Genomic DNA, 15394 nt, shown 5'->3' with positions numbered 1-15394 from the left:
ATACAATTTGTTGCTTTTCAGTAATAAATATTTACATAATACAAAGAACTGGAACAGAGAAGATACTGTTTATAATTAAGTCAGTAGTATCTAGTAATATGACAACAAAGATAGCGTTCTGTGGCTTTTTAAATTAGAAAAAAAAAATTAAGTGGAAAAATTAACTTAAATTTCATATTTCCGTCTTAAATTTGTAAGCTAAAGGAAGCCTATAAGTGGGCGGGTGTCAATTAAATTTCGGCACACGAAGAGGAAGCTTTAATGCAAAACGTCCACCAGGTCTGCATACAATGTATAAAATTTAAAATAAAATGAAAATACTGTGTTTCTTAACACTTATGATATAGAGGTTTCAGATATATATTTTTTCCAGATAAATTCATGACCACGAGTTGACATGACCTGTATGATTTGAGATGAAATCACTCTTGAGCATCAATAATATTTTCTGGAAATCATAGTTTGAATTTCAGAATAGTTGTGCAACTGAGAAAGCCATTTCACATTCACTAACCAAGAGCATTAAAAAACAAAGTAGTGCCAGTTGTATTTTCTGTGGTTTTTCTAAGGCACCAGGAAAATCAAAATGGGCATTGTACGGGTCAGAGCATGGAGTTTAAGTTGGTAGGTTGGAAAATATAAAAAGGAAATGGATACTTTGAATTTATAGTGGGAATTTGTGAAATTCTGTGGTTGGATGAACAGGAGTTGTGGTCGTATGAGTTCAAGGTTGTAAATTCAGAATCAGATAGGGGCAATGAAATAGTAAGTATAATAATGAAGTAAGTAATAATGAAGTAAGTATAATAATGAATAGGAAAATAAGAACGCAGATAAAGTACTAGGAGCAGCATAGGGAACACATTACAGTAGCCAAGATAGACGTGAAGCCAACTCCCACCACAGTTGTACAGCTTTATATGCCAACTGACTCCACAGTTAAAAAAATAATAATATATGATGAAATAAAAGAAATTATTCCAATAATTGTGGAAAAGGAAAGTTGAATTGTTATGGGGGGGACTGGAATTCAGCAGTAGGAAAAGGCAGAGAATGAAAAATAGTGGAGAATATGGACCGAGGAAAGGAATGACTGAGGAAGGTGCCAACTAGAATTTTGTACAAAGCATACTTTAATCATAACTAACAGTTGGTTTAACAAGATTGTACACATGGATGAGACCTTGGGGCACTGGAAGGTTTCAGATTGATTATACGGGGTGTATCAAAAATGATCATGTGATTTTAAAAAATCATAACTATTATGTTATTTGAGATATGTGTGTGAACAATGTACTGTTGGAAAGAGCAAATCTCGAGTTTTACATGGTTCTCGCTAGGTAGCAGCAGTGTGCACACGCTTCAGTTCTAGTACAAAGCATTTTGTGTTCTACGATTTACAGAGTGCAGGTCAGTAATAACTGTTCAGCATGACTTTCGTATGACTGTAGGTATAGTGTAAACCCTCCTGTAGCACTGAGCATTGGATGATGGCGTGAACAATTCCGAGAAACAGGTAGTTTGTGTAAAGGGAAATCACTGTATCATCCCCGAGTGTCTGATATAGACGTCGAAAGCATCTGCTATAGCTTCACAAGGAGTCTGCAGAAATGTGTTTACTGTGCAGCTCGACAGCTCAACATGCCCCCAAAGTCCATCTGGCATGTGTTGCGTCAGTGTTTACACATGAAACCATACAAAATTTAGCTACTGCAAGCTCTTTGTGAAGGTGACAAACAACAATGTGTTTACTTATGTAATTTCTTTCTTGGCAAGATGGAGGATGACAGTTTTCTTCGTCACTTAGTGTTTAGTGATGAGGCAACTTTCCATTTAAATGGAAAGCTGAACCATCATAACGTGAGAATATGGGGTACAGAACAACCACATGAAGTTGTATAGCATGAGAGGAACTCTCCAAAATTTAATGTGTTTTGTGCAGTTTCACAGGAAAAGGTGTATGGTCCATTTTTCTTTGCCAAGAACACTTTTAGAGGAAACATATTCCGATATGCTTGAGAACTTTCTTTTTCCACATTTGGAGACTAATTTGAACAACTTCATTTACCAACAGGATGGGGTACCACCACACTGGCATCTGGAATTGCGAGAATTTTTAATCAATGTACTACTGAACAACGGTTGGGTCACACTGGATCAAGTGATTCAGCCTTACATTACTGGCCTCTGAGGTCACCAGACCTGGCTGTATGTGATTATTTCATAAGACACTGTTTATATGCCTCCATTGCCAACAATAATGAATGAACTGAGACATCACATAACAGCAGCTGTGGAAGCTGTAGCTCAGGACACGCTCACTGCAGTGTGGGAACAACTTGAATACCGTATTGACATATGCCGTTCACCTCAAGGGTGGGCCATATTGAACATGTATGAAAAGGTATGAAAAAACCTTTGAGTTTCCTGTTCATCAAAAAACAAAACTTATTGTATATGTTTATTAGTTTCAGAAATATAGATGTGCCCAATCAGATTATACTCTTTGATACAACCTGTATAAGGATAAGACAGAGATTTTAAACTGTAAGGCATTTGTATGGGCAGACGTGGATGCTGAACACAATTTACAGGTTAAGAACGGTAGACTAAAACTGAAGAATTGCTAAAAGGCAAGGAATTAAGGAGATGGGATCTGGATAAGTTGAGAGACCCAGAGGTTACTGAGTGTTTCATAGGGAGCATTAGGCAATGTATGACTGAAACATGGGAAAGGAGTATTGTAGAATTTGAATGGGTGGCTTTGAGAGATAAAAATATGAGAGAGAAAATAGTGAATGCAGTAGAGGATTAGATAGATAAAAAGACAAGGCATAGTAGAAATCCTTGTATATCACTGGAGAGATTACATTTAATTCATAAAAGGAGAAAACATAAAGATGCATAAAATGAAGCAGGCAAAAAGGAATACAGATGTCCAAAACTTGAGGTTGACAGAAAGTACAAAATGCCTGAGCAAGAATGGCTAGGTGACAAATGGAAGGCTGTAGAAGCATGTTTAACATGGGAAAAGATAGATACTGTCCATAGGAAAATTAAAAAGGCCTTTGTAGAAAGAAGCAGCAGCTGTATGAATATCAACAGCTCAGATGGGAAGTTGGCAAAGAAGGGAAAGGTGTAAAAGCAGCTGTATGAATATCAACAGCTCAGATGGGAAGTTAGGCAAAGAAGGGAAAAATGTAAAAACAAGAATGTACAACTGAGTGAGCTTGAGGCAATATTAGAGATAGGAAAGAGGAAGTAGACGAAGATGAGATGGGAGAGGCCGGCCAGAGTGGCCGAGTGGTTCTAGGTGCTTCAGTCTGGAACCACGCGACCGCTATGGTCGCAGGTTTGAATCCTGCCTCGGGCATGGATGTGTGTAATGTCCTTAGGTTAGTTAGGTTTAAGTAGTTCTAAGTTCTAGGGGACTGATGACCTCAGATGTTAAGTCCCATAGTGCTCAGAGCCATTTGAGATGGGAGATTTGATACCAGGAGTAGAATTTGACAAAGGCTGTGCATGCAGCAGTGCAGTGTCCTCCATAGAGGGCATCTCAGACTGTGTGTGTGTTTTTGTGTGTGTTTGTGTGTGTGTGTGTGTGTGTGTGTTTGTGTGTGTGTTTGTGTGTGTGTGTGTGTGTGTGTGTGTGTGTGTGTGTGTGTGTTTTGCTACAGCTCTCTGTGTACATAATTGGTTTGTACTGAATATTACCTAAATACTGTGTTCAAGTTGTTAATGCTTCTGTGGAATAAAGTTGTGTTCAGATTCTAGTTGTCTTGTACCTGTACCTAATTAATTGGTGTGCAAGATCTACAGTCAGTTCCACAAGAAAGTGCATACCGTTGTTTGTATGAAATAAGACACACATTATAAATATATGTTTACATGAGGATACACGTTATTACTAATTGCACAATTACCTAATAGTTAATCCAGCCACCACCATTATTGATTATAGCTTGGCGCCTTACCTTCTATCAGGTATGTTATCCATATTTCCAGCTTCTAAATATTGTTTGACCCATTTTGCAATGAATGTCTTTGACTTTCTAAGAGTTTTAGCAGCAGCTGCTCGTGAAAGCTTTGGTCCCTTTGGATAATTTACAAGGAACACTGCCTCATGGTGCTTCAGATATTTTGGACTCATTTGAAATTGCAACGACAAAACAAAACAGTCAACTTTCACATTGTTTATCTATACACTGTGCAAAAGGACATTGAGTGCAGATTTGAGACCACTACCAGAGATATTGCTGCAGATGTTACATTTAAAATTATGGTGTACATTTGCTTTTGGAACTGACTGTATGTGATGGGTGTAATGCCCTCAGTCTTCAAGAAGAATGTAATACTTTCAACTCAAAGAAACCTGATACGGAGTGGTGTGAATAGTACTGAACTATCTGTTTAATAAGGCATGTTTGCAGAATACTGACATGAATGATGTAGAGAAGAATGGTAGAACTGGTAGAAGCCAACCTTGGGGAAAGGTAACTTTGGGTTCTGCAGAAATGTAGGATCACACATGGCAATACTGACCCTACAAATTATCATTGAAAACGGGATAAAGACAAGCAAACCCAAATGTATAGCATTTGTAGACTTAAAGAAAGGTTTTGACTGTGTTGACTGAAAAACACTCTTTCAAATTCTGAAGGTGGTGGTGGTTGTTGTTGTTGTTGTTGTCGTCGTCGTCTTCAGTCCTGAGACTGGTTTGATGCAGCTCTTCATGCTACTCTATCCTGTGCAAGCTTCTTCATCTCCCAGTACCTACTGCAACCTATGTCCGTCTGAATCTGTTTAGTGTATTCATCTCTTGTTCTCCCTTTACGATTTTTACTCTCCACGCTGCCCTCCAATACTAAATAGGTGATCCCTTGATGCCTCGGAACATGTCCTACCAATAGATCTCTTCTTGTAGTCAAGTTGTGCCACAAACACCTCTTCTCCCCAATTCTATTCAATACCTCCTCATTAGTTATGTGATCTACCCATCTAATCTTCAGCATTCTTCTGTAGCGCCACATTTCATAAGCTTCTAATCTCTTCTTGTCCAAACATTTATTGTCCATGTTTCACTTCCATACATGGCTACACTTCATACGAATACTTTCAGAAACGACTTCCTGACACTTAAATCTATACTCGATGTTAACAAATTTCTCTTCTTCAGAAAAGCTTTCCTTGCCATTGCCAGTCTACATTTTATATCCTCTCTATTTCGACCATCATCAGTTATTTTGCTCCCCAAATAGCAAAACTCCTTTACTACTTTAAGCGTCTCATTTCCTAATCTAATTCCCTCAGCATCACCTGACTTAATTCTACTACATTCCATTATCCTCGTTTTGCTTTTGTTGATGTTCATCTTATATCCTCATTTCAAGACACTGTCCATTCCGTTCAACTGCTCTTCCAAGTCCTTTGCTGTCTTTGACAGAATTACAATGTCATCGGCGAACCTCAAAGTTTTTATTTCTTCTCCATGGATTTTAATACCTACTCCGACTTTTTCTTATGTTACCTTTACTGCTTTGCTCAATATACAGATTGAATAACATCGAGGATAGGCTACAACCCTGTCTCACTCCTTTCCCAACCACTGCTTCCATTTCATGTCCCTTGAGTCTTATAACTGCCATCTGGTTTCTGTACAAATTGTAAATAGCCTTTCGCTCCCTGTATTTTACCCCTGCCACCTTCAGAATTTGAATGAGAGTATTCCAGTCAAGATTGTCAAAAGCTTTCTCTAAGTCTACAAATGCTAGAAGCATAGGTTTGCCTTTCCTTAATCTATCTTCTAAGATAAGTTGTAGGGTCAGTATTGCCTGATATGTTCCAATATTTCTACGGAATCCAAACTGATCTTCCCCGAGGTCGGCTTCTACCAGTTTTTCCATTCATCTGTAAAGAATTCGCATTAGTTTTTTGCACACATGACTTATTAAACTGATAGTTTGGTAATTTTCACATCTGTCAACAGCTGCTTTCTTTGGGATTAGAATTATTATATTCTTCTTGAAGTTTGAGGGTATTTCACTTGTCTCCTACACCTTGCTCGCCAGATGGTAGAGTTTCGTCAGGGCTGGCTCTCCCAAGGCTGTCAGTAGTTCTAATGGAATGTTGTCTACTCCCGGGGCCTTGTTTTAACTCAGGTCTTTCAGTGCTCTGTCAAACTCTTTATGCAGTATCATATCTCCCATTTCATCTTCATCTACATCTTCCATTTCCATAATATTGTCCTCAAGTACATCACCCTTGTATAGACCCTCCATATACTCCTTCCACCTTTCAGCTTTCCCTTTTTTGCGTAGAACTGGGTTTCCATCTGAGCTCTTGATATTCATACAAGTGGTTCCTTTTCTCCAAAGGTAAGGTAGCAGGGGTAAAATACAGAGAACAAAAGCTTATTTACACATTTTTTGTTACACTAGGTCAATGTTCACTCCACAGACACGATCATTGAGTTGAATGGCAGCTCAAAATGTGCAGCGTGCTATGGACGCAGGTGGTGGGAGCAGTAATATGCTATGGGAGACATCCCCCTGCACTTGAATGGGACCTTTGAAAGTAACGAAAGACGTGCCGATGACTACAAACCACCTGCACCCCTTCATGCTAGATGTCTTTCCTGGCGGCAGTGTCATCTTTCAGCAGTATAATTGTCATGTGTCTGAGCCAAAACTGTGCTATAGTGGTTTCAGGAGCATTATGGTGAACTCATATTGCTTGATTCAAATTTGCTTGATGTAAAAAACCCTCTAGATCACTATCAGGTGCCATCACCATGTACACAAATCAGTGGCCCATTATTTACTCAAATTACATGACCTGTACATAGACATCTAATACCACATACCACCACAAACCTACCAAGAAACTATTGGGGTCCTGATATGCAGAATCAGTGATTTAATTCATTCCAAAGACAGGCAAACAGGCTATTAAGCAGGTGGTCATAATGTTTTGGCTCATCAGCGAATAGCAGAAGTTAAAACCCACATTAGTGTTACATGTCTGTAATCCATGTACACAGACATCCCTCCAAATCACTACTTTCACTATCCAGTAACTGTAACTGAACTGCTTCCAAAGACATGGCATTCATTAGGCTACAACCAATCTATTAACTTCCAATATAATCTAGACCTGGGGCTGCACTAAAGGTCAGACTGTACCCAACAACCTTAATTACATAATATCAAAGCAAAACATTTTTCTAGCTCTGTTCTATAATACAGACCTATGAGCAAAAAAGATGTTAAAAAAATTCTTAGACTGTCCTAGTTTTACCATTTTTCAAAAGAGGTGTTGTTGCAGCCCCAACATCCACATATCGATGGTAGGCAATGAAAACCTCATTTCTCCATTTTGTTAAATTTTACAGGAGAAGCAAAATGGTTTCTCAAAAATAATAAAGGTGATATAGATAAAGTTGCTGCATGTGTAACTATATAGTAGAAGTTTAGTTAATGACAGATTAGAGAAATCCATGTAGTTTCAAATATCTCTTTGATAATGGAGTTACTGGATACTGGAATTACGAGGGTTTCTTAGATGGATGGAATTAAGGTTTTTATTGCCTTGTGTGTTGCACACCTACATACGTAATCTGCAAGCCACCGTACTGTGCGTGGCAGCGGGTACCCTCTACCACTACTAGTCATTTCCTTTCTCGTTCACAGACAGCGCAAGGGAAAAGTGACTGTCTGTATTCCTCCATATGAGCCATAATTTCTCGTATCTTATCTTTGTGGCCCTTATTTGAAATGTGTGTTGGCAGCAGTAGGATCGTTCTGCTATTAGTGTCAAATGCTGGCTCTGTAAATTTTCTGAGTAGTGTTCCTTGAAAAGAATGTCGCCTTCCACACAGGGATTCCCATTCAAATTCCCGAAGCATCTCTGGAACACTTAATGTGTTGTTCGAACCTAACAGTAACAAATCTAGCAGGCCTGCTACTGAATTGAATTGCTTTGATGTCTTTGTTGGGTTTGAACTTGTGCGGATCCCAAATACTCAAACAATACTCAAGAATAGGTAACTCTAGTGACCTATTTGCAGTCTCCTTTACAGATGGACTGCACATTCCTAAAAATTTTCCCAATAAACCAAAGTTCACCACTCGCCTTTCCTACCACAATCCTCACATCCTTGTTCCATTTATATTGCTTTGCAGCATTACGCCCAGATATTTAAATGACGTGGCTGTGTAAAGCAAGACACTGGTAATGCTGTGTCCCGACAATACGGGTTTGTTTTTCCTGTTCATCCACATTGACTTACATTACTCTACATTTAGAGCAAGCTGTCATCCATCACTCCAACTAAAATTTTTGTTTAAGTCATCTTCTATCTTCCTAAATCACTCATCTTCGACACCTTCCCATACGCCACAGCATCATCAGCAAACAACCGCATATTGCTGCCACCATGTCCGTCAAATCATTTATTTATATAGAACATAATAGCAGTCCTATCATATTTCTCTGGGGCACTCCTGACAATACCCTTGCCTCTGATGGACACTCAGCATTGAAGACAATATACTGGATTCTATTACATAAGAAGTCTTCGAGCCACTCGCATATCTGGGAACCTATTCCATATGCTTGTATCTTCATTAACAGTTTGCAGTGTTAAATGCTTTTCAGATATCTAAGAATATGGATCTGCCTGTTGTCCTTCATCCATAGTTCACAGTATCGCATGAGAAAACGGCGAGCTGAGTGTCACAACGAGCAATGCTTTCTAAAACCATGCTGATTCGGTGGACATAAGCCTTTCGCTCTCTGGGAGATTTATTATATTCGAACTCAGAATATGTTCTAGAACTCTGCAGCAAATCAGTCTTAAGGCTATCGGTCTGTAATTTTGTGGCTCCATTCTTTTACCCTTCTTATATACAGGAATCACCTGTGCTTTTTTTCTAGTCACTTGGGACTTTGCATTCAGCGAGAGATTTGCAGTAAATAACGGGGTAATGCCATAGAGTACTAGAGTACTGTCTGTAAAACCAAATTGAGATTCCATCCAGACCTGGCAACTTATTTGTTTTTAACTGTTTCAGCTGTTTCTTTGTGCCAAAGATGCTTGTTACTATGTCATCTGTAAGTGACTCTGTGTGATGGTCAAATGACAGAAAGTTTGTAAGATTCTCCTGCGTGAACTTTGGCTTTCATTTTGCTATCTTCAGCTGCCACACCAAGCTGGCCAATGAAGGATTGGATGGCAGCCTTAGACCAGCTTAGTGATTCTGCGTGATCTTCTGGATAGTGACCAACATTCCTTGCATCTGGACTAACAACTAAATACATTATTTTACTGTCATTTACAAATGTTGTTGTAAGTGAAATACAGATCAACATTTTCAATAGTTGATGAGGTATTTTGCAGCTAACTTTAACACAGTTGTCCTCAGTACATGTAATGAATTGTTTGTTTCACTTATATTTAAGTAATTTGTAAAAAAGAAAATTAAAAGTAATGTTACTAACACTGAATAATGAATCATTTCTTTGGAATTCAGATAATTCAATAGGACCTACAAATGTAATTTTCTGTTCTATATCTTGTCTCTTTGCAATATTTTCTGTCTTTTCTCTCATATCATACACAGTCAAAAGGCTTAGAGAGATCCAGGAACAATCTCCAAATATAATTTGGTGATTTCATGTCTATGTGATGTATATTACTTAGTTGGGAATTATTGTCTTAGTTTATATGGTTATTCTGAACACACATTGCTCATCACACTGTATGTTGCACCTGTCAGGTGTAGGGAATTTCATGATGATGCTATGCTGTTTTGACTAGTGATGTCAACATCAGCACTTTCAGTGTTTTTAAAGGTTGTGGCGACATACTTATCTGTAGCGTACTCCCAAGATGCAAATGGGTTGGAAGGTTGTGATTTGGTTGTGTCATGACAATCTTTTTTGAATGACTTGCTCAGTCTACATTTGTTTATCTCTATGCTAAGAACATCATATTTTCCCACTGTGCTCTGATATTTTCATGTTGTTATATGTTGCCTTGTTGATAGCTCCACTGGTCAAAGCTGACAATTTGCATCGTGTTCTTCGTTCTCACTAATTCTTGCTTGTGCATGATCTTTACTGATTTATTTTTTATGAATCATTACCCAAGAGGTAAAAGGGGCATAATTCCATTTACCCAATTTTGACTTGGGTCGATATTTGTACTATTCACAGACTGCTTCATTTGTGGAAGAACTGCAGCATTCTTGCCATGGCTGATTTAGCCAGTGTTAAATGGATATGTGCCCTTTTAACACTGCCAAAATAAATTATGAGCTGGATCAGTGCTACCACCCATTTTTCCACTGACGAAACAGTCTGTGGTTATTTCAAATATTGTCTTATGTCACAACTGCATAATTTGGACCTGTGCCCCATTCTCTCTTGGGTGCAGTGCAATAGCCGATATTTTTAACAAAATAAAATTTGAGGTAATGGTTTCATAGTTTGTTGTATTATGTAGGCAACTGCAATTCTTTCTTCACAATTGCATTGTCAAAAAAAACTATATGTTTTATGTTACTTTAAGTTCACATCTTGACATTTCTCTGTATTGAGATGTGGTAGCCAGTGTATACACCAGGCTGATATTTTGTCGTGATCTAACTGGAATCACCATATATAAACTTCCCTGCATCATACTTGAAATTACTCATACTTGAGTTTCTTTTAATAACACTCTGTCCAGAATAACATACTGAGCTGTTCATTGTCAAGAAGTTTTCAATTTTCCTGTAAACTGGGTTAGATATCGTGTATGAACACATTTTCTTTATTATGTATTGTTGTGGTAGCATCTACTGCAAAATGGGAAGCATGGTTTTATTATATCCTGTGCCTCACACAACTACAGTAACTTGATACTGTATATGAATGGGAAAGCTGTGGTTCTTCATACCAAAGATTTCAAGGTGTATTGCTTTGATATTTTCTGTATATGTTTAGATCGTACTATACTTGAACTGGAATCAAATATTCACTCTGTAATGGAGTGTGCACTGATATGAAACTTCTTGGCAGATTAAAACTGTGTGGCAGAGTAAGACTCAAACTTGGGACTTTTGCCTTTCCTGGGTATGTGCTCTATCAACTAAACTACCCAGGCAAGACTGACAACCTGTCCTCACAGCTTTACTTCCACCAGTACCTCATGTCGTACCCTCCAAACTTCACAGAAGCTCTCCTGCGAAACTTGCAGAACTAGCACTGATGGAAGAAAGTAGAGTCTTGGTCTGGCACACAGTTTTAATCTGCCAGAAAGTTTCATATCAGTGCACTCTCTGTTTCAGAGTGAAAATTTCATTCTGCTAGACATCCACCAGGCTGTTGCTAAGCCATGTCTCCCAGTATCATCTCTTCCAGGAGCACTAGTTCTGCAGGTTTCACAGGAGAGCTTCTGTGGGGTTTGGAAGTTGGGAAATGAGGTACTGGCGGAAGTAAAGCTGTGAAGATGGATCATGAGTTGTGCTTGGATACCTCACTCAGTAGATTACTTGCCCACAAAAGGCTAAGTCCCAAGCTCTAGTCTCAGTCTAGCACACAGTTTTAATTTGCCAGGAAGTTTTATACGTGAATTGGTCCATGTATTGAACTTCATATTACTATCCAGAACTCTTTGTGTAAAGATAATTTGTGAGTGAAGTATAATGCAACCAACACAGTTGTAAACATGGTTCTTTACAACCTCATCTTATCCACTGATTATATCTTTGCCCGACAACCATCCATTTGGGTTCACAGTATGTTAGACATGGACATCTTATTGTACAAACAGAAATGTAATAGATGGTTACAGCTTTTTAAATTTATTTTGTCTTTGCTGACCCTGACTCCCCGTGTCGCATACCTTTACAGAGTATTTTTATACCGAACTGGCGACCTGCCCCAGCTTCACATTATATCAGTAAGTATTTATTGTCAGGTAACTTGTCTGACATAGCAGTAAATATCACATTTTTATTAGGCTATTTTCTTGTCTGTCCTATACAAATTTTGCAATTGATTTTAATTATCTAGAAACATGAAATTTTAAACATAGCTTGGAACTGGGTGACAATGCAATAGTGTGGGTAGGGATAACCTAACTGCTATAGATGAAGGGTTGGAGATGAAAACAGGGTGACAGGGAAACATAATGCAGAGCACCACCTGTCCATTTGGAAATTGTGCATGACGGCTATGGTGAGCAGGTAGTGTCACAGCCCCTACAGGTGCAACACATGTACATTACCTGCTGCAGGAAGAGTCTACGATAACTCATTCAGTTCATAAGAGCACCTTGTAATTCCTGAAGCAATTTCTACCAAACTGGGTGTACACATCACTTGCAACCTGGAGAAAAATTACTGTGACAGTAACCCCCCCCCCCCTCCCCTTTTTCCACACCTTGCACCCCCTAGTGTTGAGGACGAAGGTGAAAAGGGGTGATTATAAAAACATATCTCGGGGATAGCTGGAGCAGTTTCAACCAAATTTTGTGTATACAACTCATTTCACCAAGTTTTTATTAACTTGCTCTCATCTGTCTTGTCTGTTCAGTATAAATTCTACAGTTGATTTTAAACTAACTTCTCAGTGAGCTAGATACTTGAAACGTTCAGGACTGGATGACAGTGCAATGTTAACTCACTTTCTTGTCTGATGTGTGGTGCAGGGCATTTAATGTACCACTGGCATGTCCCCCCTTTCGCCATTCCACTCATGGATGGTTTGGAGAAAGAAGGTTGCTGTGGTAACACCCCATATGGGCTCGAATGTTTCTAATTTTTACCATCATAGTCTTTTCGCGAGATTTATGTAGGAGGAATCAATATATTTGTTGACTCAGATCAAGAGAAACTGAAATTTACCACATCTGTGTTGTCATCTCATCAAAATGATTGAAATTTATTGAAAAATTTCTCACACACAAGACTCAAAATCAGAAATAATTATTTAAATAGAAATTAATTGTTAATATACCACATTTTTAAATTGGACTAAAAAGTATAAATTAAATTTTCCAAACCCCAAGCTGAATCCAAAGCTCATACATATAGTCCTAAAAATTTGTGATTGCATATTTTGTGTATTACATTGTTTTATACTTCATAAACTTATTTAAAAATGTTATACATTGAAAATGGATTTTTATTTAAGTAATTATTTTATTTACAGCCCATTGTGTCGAGTTATGACTAAAATTCAGAGAAATATTTCGGGTAACTGAATATCATCACTTTCATATAACTGAAACAGTTTCAGCAACACACACCAGGGATGTTCTTAGGAGGAACAAATGGCATCTGTTCCATATTTGATTGGCATTTGGAGTGCCATCTTACGGCAACAGTGGGAGCTGCAAGCCATTGTGCGTCCGGTCCATCCAATTGCAGCTCCGGTTCAGCGTGAGCTACAACCACTTGCTGACTGCCTGACAGTAGCGCCAGTACAGTGCAGACTGTGAGACCAAAAGATAGTTCGGCACAAGCTATGGCCATTTGCCAGCTTCCCAACTCCAGTGCCAGTCTGATCTGAGCTATATTTTCTGTGAGCCCTTTGCACACATTTCCCGTCACACACCTTAAACTCTATATCAAGGAATCTGTTCTTATCCTGCATCATAGGTCATTTAGGAAGTTGGTAGTAGCTCACACTGGCTTAATGGGAGTAGTAGCTTGCACCTGCATAGCCCTGTAGTTGGGTGGCCATACATGTATTTCCTATCTTCACAAACTTTGCTCATGAATGTAGCATGTGTCGGTCTGGTGCTGCAGTCTCTGATTCCAACAGGCTGTTCTGTGATTCACCACTAGATGGCAGTGGCATCTCTTTTCGCCTCTTCGCCCCCCCCTCCCCCCCCCCTCCCCCCCCCCCCCCTCTCTCTCTCTCTCTCTCTCTCTCTCTCTCTCTCTCTCTCTCTCTCTCTCTCTCTCTCTCTCTCTCTCTCCCTCTCCCCCCCCCCTCTCCTTCTCCCTCTCTCTCCAACCTTGAACTGTTGAACTGTGCTTATTGCTATTGGCAACAAAACCCTGATGGGGAATTGAAGTCACTTAAAGTGAGTGGGTTAATCAGTTGGGAACATTGGCATATGGTCTACGAGCGACATCTCCTGCTGATGATCTGTGAGAGTAGTAGCTTCGAGAATAGTATTTTGCACAGTTTTAATCTGTGAATGGGTATGATTTCAAAGTTTCGAACAATTCAGATTCTGTACCAGTATTCTAATTGAGAGCCGATAAGCCATACTTATAACTTTCATGTTTTCTGTTAAAAGTGACTGTGGGTAAGAAAACAAAATGGCACATAGTTATGTATACAATTTTTGTTTAAAATTATATGTAAAAAGAAAGAATATACTTGAGACAAACAATTTGCCTAATGATTTAAATGCCCTGCTAATGTAGGTAAATAGCTGCAAGAAAGATATCGAAACTGCATGTTTTCACTATTCCCAACACAGCATTTTTCTTTCTTGTGGCTGGTTTTCTCACAGAAAACCAGTACTGTGTGTGTGTGTGTGTGTGTGTGTGTGTGTGTGTGTGTGTGTGTGTAATGTCCATCTGAATGTTAGAGTACTGTGTAAAAATTTGACGTAAATCGGTCAAGAAAACTGCAAGATTTAGGCTATGTATGTCCAAATGTTTATTAGAGTGTTGTGTAAAAATGTGTGTTGAATGGTCAAGAACTTTTCAAGGTTTTTGGTAATAGTTCCTGAGATTAGATTGAACATACAGACAGAAACTGTGATGAGAAACATTAATTTATATATGTATAGTATAGTATAGAATAGAAGTAGATAGATAGAGGTAGATAGATACGTAGATGATGTAATGATGGTAGGCAATGAAAACCTCGTAATTCCATTCGCTAAATTTTTCAGGAGAAGCAAAAATTTTTTCTTAAAAAATATAGAAAGTGAGACAAATAAAGTTATTAGAGAAATCTGTGCCCTTTCAAGTCTCTCTTTGTTCATTAGTTGGTTGCATGTTCCATTGATCAATCGCACGGTATGGTAGCCATTATGTGGAACGTCTCAAGTGCACAAGAAACGCACATATGAAACAAAGTTAAAGATCAATATTTCTGTTATTTACCCCATTCCCTTAAATGGCACAAAATGCATGTACTATATTTATAGATTTATTTATTCCTATTCCAGAATTCATCTATGGTATAGAAGGAGTTGTCAAGGAAACGTGATTTAAATTTATTTTTGAAGCTATTACTGCTGTCTGTCAGACACCTTATTTCATCTGGTAATTTGTCGAAAAATTTTATAGCAGCATATTTTACCCTTTTCTGTGCTAAAGATAAGTTGAGCAAAGGATAGTGAAAGTCTTTTTCTGGTATTATGATGTTGAATATCACTGTT

General features: G+C 38.5%; 1 protein-coding gene across 4 annotated transcripts in view; it reads left to right on the top strand.

The window, feature by feature from the left end:
• Nucleotides 1-15394, top strand: part of LOC126469729 (serine/threonine-protein kinase stk11-like) — a 108544-nt gene that overhangs the window by 11372 nt on the left and 81778 nt on the right. The window lies entirely within an intron of this gene.

This window comes from Schistocerca serialis, chromosome 3 (genome assembly GCF_023864345.2).
Source record: "Schistocerca serialis cubense isolate TAMUIC-IGC-003099 chromosome 3, iqSchSeri2.2, whole genome shotgun sequence".
Classification (NCBI taxonomy): Eukaryota; Metazoa; Arthropoda; class Insecta; order Orthoptera; family Acrididae; genus Schistocerca; species Schistocerca serialis.
This window is presented reverse-complemented; position numbering and strand designations above follow the sequence as displayed.